The sequence below is a fragment of the Daphnia magna genome, linkage group LG4 (assembly GCF_020631705.1).
Source record: "Daphnia magna isolate NIES linkage group LG4, ASM2063170v1.1, whole genome shotgun sequence".
Lineage (NCBI taxonomy): Eukaryota > Metazoa > Arthropoda > Branchiopoda > Diplostraca > Daphniidae > Daphnia > Daphnia magna.
The window spans coordinates 8161391-8167390 of NC_059185.1; the positions used below are offsets into that span (position 1 = coordinate 8161391).

The 6000-nt window shown below is 36.3% G+C and overlaps 2 pseudogenes; both read right to left on the reverse strand.

Moving 5' to 3' along the window:
* Positions 1 to 334: 334 nt before the first annotated feature.
* On the reverse strand, positions 335 to 3215 carry LOC123471368 (annotated as a pseudogene).
* A 487-nt stretch (positions 3216 to 3702) lies between these two features.
* Positions 3703 to 5483, reverse strand: LOC123471369 (annotated as a pseudogene).
* Positions 5484 to 6000: the final 517 nt, after the last annotated feature.

The window sequence follows — 6000 nt, forward strand, 5'->3', positions numbered from 1 at the left end:
AGCCTCGGGTGACATTGGGCAAAACCAAGTGGAACTTTACTCATCCTTTTACCAGACACTTTTTTAAAAATTTATCATTTTCCTTTGATTTGATTTTGTTTTCAAGTGCAAGCAAAAGCAAACAGGCTTTCATGGATTATTTGGTCCATTTACCTTGTTTTCGGAATGTAACATGACATGTTTTGAGTTGAGCGAGTTCCGTAAACAGTTGTGTTTGTAGTTCTTGATCATCTCCTTGTAATCATGCTCTCTGGATTTATACAACTTTGTACCGATCAATACACAAACAAACAAACAAACCATCGTTCACGTTCAAGTGTAGAGCTTCTTGTATTTAGTTGGGAAGTCGCTCGCTCAGCCGAATCTCGACCGAAGCTGCTCGTCCCGGAAGGCGACTCATGTGGTACAACGCCAGCAAAACGATACCCGTGAAAAAAATACGTAATGGCAAGTTAAACCAAGATAGTAGATCCAGGAGTCCATGAAATTTGGAATGTCAGGTAAGTTTGGATAGCTTCCGTGTTTGAACCACATGACCATCATCGATGTGTTGCCCACCAGTGAAATGGTGTAATAGAATGCATATTTACGTCGCGTTCGGCTGCCTTCGCTTTTAATGAACACAAAGATGAACGCTACACCCAATGCCATGATTGCGAGAATTTTTTCAAAATGAAAAGAGGATTTTAGCACGGGTAACATCAACCAAGCTACCATGACAATCCAGTGAATTCCCAGCAGCAATGCAACGTATTCGACACTGAGCGATGTGAATAGGCTGATGGCCAGCAGACGCGCACCTGCGAGCAAAATAATTGTTGCATGATGTTTTCAATATTGCCTGTTTCAGTTCATAATGTTTGATTAAACATACCGAGGTTGAAGAAGTGAATAAAAAATAACATGACAGTGGCACGGAATCGCATAGTTTCCTTTATCGGGTCGATTTTGAAGAAAAGTGCGATCGTATGTGGTGGCCGCCATACTTATACTAATGACCAAGGAAGTAAATACAGTTAGCATATATTTGAACGCAAAGAGCAGATTCGTATGATTCATCAAATGGAGTTTCTTGTGGGGCATCAGATCAAAAGCATAGCACAGTGGTTGGGACATAAATTTATGGACCGACTTCTTCTTTTTTTTTTTTTTTTTTTTTAATATCCAGGTCTATATCGTCATTCGGGTAGATTTTATAACAATTAAATTTTCTTTTCTTCCTAGACTAGCTACTTAATTTTTTTCTTTGGTTAACAACGCCTGATTGATTGTTTAGTTCCAATTAGTTTTATTGAATTAAAAACAAAGCAAAACAAAACCGAATCTTCAGACATCGATGCAATTCCTAGTGTCACCTACCTGATCATGGAATTCATTGCCACGAGAATGTCCAGCCATCCTTTATTGCATAAAAAGCACATATTTCATATTATTATTTTTCTTTAAACAGAAATATTAGTGTTTGCTGCTCGTATAGTATATAAATAATTACCTTCAGATGAGTTTGCTTTTGTTTCCATTTGCAACCAGAAGTATATTTGCAAAATCAATTGCGGACAAGTGTTCAGGAATGCAAAATAAAGGCGAAGCATCGTCACCTCCATCATGCATGCAGCCATTAGTTCCCAACTCCGTTGCAATGCTTCAAGCTGCCCTTCAATAGGGCTTGATGGCGCTTGAACAAATAGTACAGAGCATTCACATATCTGAAAATAAACTTTTGTGAGAAATACACATTTAAATACGAAACGGTTTGCTGCTTTAGTCCCGGCTTTCATAATATATTTATCAGTAAAAAGGAGGAAAATATTTATAAATAACTTTTGTCACTTTGCAGTAGGTTGATTGCTTACTTGCAAACAGAACAAATTATTTAGCCCTAAGGAACGAAAGAGTCAGAGTGCCGTTCCAGTTGTAAGACCACTAGGTGCGAGGTCCTATAATCAAATGGTTTTGTAACAGGATTGCCTCCCTGTGCTGAAAAAAAAAAAGCGGCCGAGTTGAAGAGCACACAGAAAGCCCGCGTCAATCTGTGTATATCCCAGAAACAACGCGTTTTAATTCCGTGTTGGTAAGCGTATTTCCTGAAGCACTATTTCCCAGTGGCATTTCCTATGCGCCTGTAATTTTTCTCTCTAGAAAAATACTTGCTTGAACTCTTTAAGCAAAATTCGAATCCCCATTTGGGTTATCATATCGCCATTTAAACTTCACGTAATTTTGTCCCCGCAACTTGTCTAAAAAGTATGTTACTACCTGTTGGAGGGGTTGAAATGACAAGTTATGAGACGACCTTCTATTTGCTTTATCCATTACATAATCGTTTGAATTTTCCTCATTCAACAGTAGGGCCAACTCGGTTTGACTGCAACGTGTACGATTTGATAAACGAATTTCGTTTAAAACACATTAAGACACACACACAGAGAAAATCCCCTTCCCACGAGAAATGGGTAATTTTGAAAATCGTACATGCTCCATTAATGGACATCGGAATGAAAATTGTCAACCACCTCTCCCTTTATAAAGTCAAGTTACTTGAGGCGCTTGTGAATGTTAAATATAGAAAAACATTTTCATCTAAAGGAGATTTGACATTAATGAAATAATTGATCAAGTGATTTATCTCTCGAATACCATAACGAAATATAAAAAATACCATTATTTTTAAGCATCTTTGCTATTCTTTCTCGATTACCATGCCCCAGTTACTGCAGGTCGCGCTAAAAATCTCTCCTGCCTTTTTTTTTGTTTTCACATTTAGCTTAGCTCGTTCGGAATCATAGAAAGCAAGGCACGGTAAACGGGTAGTGAAAAACTAAAGATAAATAAATATGAAAAAAAAAAATACTGTGGTAGGTGCTTTCCTTTGGACTGTTTAAGAAATACGATGTCGATATATTCAGCATTTCACTTACCCGGAGACTGGACTGTTCAGAAATACTACTGAAAGAATCCGGAAAACGTGAAACAGAGTTGGCAACTTGGGTCTGACCGACTGAGATGAACCTCTTGCCAGCCAAAAGCAACCTTAATACTGATGTGATAAATCCGGGTACAAATGCCAAAAGTGCAGTTACCGCCACGATTGCATAGTTTCTCATGTAAATTGCTTGTAAGCAGTATAGCCACTGACTAAGAAATCCACTATGTGAGTTACTAGAGCGACGGTCACTAACAAAAAATCCAATAGCACCAAACGGTTTCGTTTCCATTTTTTTCTCAAGCAGTAATATTTTTCATCGAAGCTGTTACAAAAAAATGGTACTTTCCTCGTTGAGGCAAGAGCCGTAACTGACCGGTTCTGGGACTCCAGCTTCTTATTTATATCAATTCAAACATCTTCGAAAAAGAAGAAAACAAGAAAGGATTTTAACAACCGGTTTGGTCACACATCGATTATTATGACGAATAAATACACTGACCCGGCGCTTAAGCGTGTCGTCGGCACTGTAATTTATTTAGCCAACGTTGAATCAATGTGATTAATACTTAAGGCGTAGCGGGTTATAGCATTACTTTCAAAAAATCGTCCTTCATTTCAAGGTAGCGACGTACGTTCACCATTAAATTTCAATTTCCCTCTTCAATTTATTAACTATTTTTGACAATTTGAAGGGATTTATTTTTTTATCCTTTTATTAATTTCCAGTGCTTATCGTAAGGCTTCATAGAAAACTTTAAAATATCCCCTGATCCAACCTATCGCCGCGTACCGCGAACTGTTGGTTTACTTTTCTGGTATTTGTAGAAACCTTCTCCTGTTTTCATGCCTAGTTTAATCTCTCCTCAACAAGTCGATTTAAAGTGGTACTGGTTTGAAAAGAGGATTTTCGGGAAACTTTTCGGCCCATCCTAGAAATAAAATTACAAGATCCTTTTTAAATTCGACGAGAGAAAATGAAAATTTTAAATATGCCCGTTGTTTTAATTAACCTTCAATGATGAACTTAGAAGTGTCTAATCCGACATAATCCAATAATTCGAAGGGTCCCATCGATAACCCGCACCTTTAACGAATAAACAATTTTAGTTTAACGGAACATACTTGCTTTTCTTTGTTTTTCGTTACCTAATTTCATGGCAGTATCAATATCTCTTGCCGTCGACCACCTGGATAATATAAGAAAATGAATACAAATGATATCCTCCAATTTAATTAGATGACAAATTAACCTCTTCAAGTAAACGGACAGCTTCCATCATATATGGCACCAATAGGCGATTAACAATGAATCCTGGGGTATCTTTGGTTACAATATTAGCAATCACCAAAAAAGGATAGTATACAACCATTGCCTTTTCACTGATAAAATGCTACCAGGTGACAGTTTGTTTGATAGATTTCATTCCATCACAAGGTTTAAAAACAAATGATTAATGACAAAATAAAAAAATTCTCAGGCTGAAATGAAAATGCACCTGTTTGTACGTATCATCTTAAGTTTCCTGGAATACGAATTACTTCAAGAAGCTTCATTACAGGAACCTAAAATAAGTGAATTCCTTTAACATTTGAACTCTCATTCCAATTACACTAGTAATATGCCTACAGGATTGAAGAAATGTAGACCAAACAAACTGGTCCTTTCTATTTGTGGACTGGGCAATTTCGCCAATTGGCAATGAAGACGTATTTGATGCAACACTGTATGAGTGGGAGCAACCTATATCACCCATTTATCATATTAATTCTCTCCATCCAAAGTTTGATCATAAAAAAGCTTAAGTAGCATCCAGAGTTTGGAAAAGTTTTGCTTGATATTTAGTTTTTCTACAATAGCTTCAAATAACTAAATCACTTTGATTAACAGCTTGTCTAGGGCTGGTTGACAAAGTTACATGTGCCATTGAATCCACAGAAACTTTTCTGCTTCTTTACAGAATCATCCTATTCCATGGTAATAATAATAATTACATTTATACAAAAAAGTAACTAATTTGCTATACTTGAAAAGTTTTTTTGCCATCCACAAAGAGATGTTTATAGAATTTTTGGCTTTATCTTAACACCTTTTGGTCCAAATCAACAATTTATAACATTCTGACCATTTTGTGCAGCAACCTAAAAATGATAACAATATCTCAAGGAGATTTTATAACAGGTAGAAAAAACAAAAAAAATGAACAAATAACTCAGTGATCACTTCCAATCAACAAATAACAGAATTAAGAGGTTTTCAAAAATCAACATTACAAGATTTTACAAAATTGTTGAAGCATCTTTTATTCCAACATAGAAATTTGGCATAATAATAAAATTGGATGGTCTGATATAATTACTCGTGCAATTCCACTACCCATTAAACCACCTCCAATAACAACCACATTTTTAATGGCCATTTGCGTGGAATTAGAAGTAATCAAATTTCTTCTGAATGATGCCATCATATAAGGTGTTCTAAGCAATCCCATTCTGGTAACAGCCATGCTAACATAATTGAAATAATAAGAATATTTAAAATCGAACTTCAAGATATCGACGAAAATCAACAGGACAGAAATTACCCAGCAACTTTTCTCCTTCGCCGATCAAATAGAACAATAACAATAAAAAGTATAATCACAGACAACGAAGGCCACGATTCCTAAATTGGGGTCAGAGGTATGTGACGTGACCGCGGACTGGTTAAATTGCGGACTTTAAGCTGCAGACTGGACAAACTGTGGACTTTATCCTGCGGATTTGGCTCGGTACTTAAAGAAATGATAGCCCCCTATTAAGAGCTACCCATTTATTTACATTTCATGATTTACTGGGAGATGGGGAGACCCGCTAAACCGCACCGACCTACCTGATAAATGCATCCGTCCATTAATCAGAATAACTACCTTTTAAGCAAATTTTTAAAAGAAATGGACGGATTTTATTGAAATATAACCATTTGTATAATTATTTGAAATTTGAACTTTTAGTTTTCCTGTTTATAATATTCTTATTGCTGGGACAGAAGATTCCCAAGTCAACCACAGCAACGTAACTGAAATCAGCAAAAAATT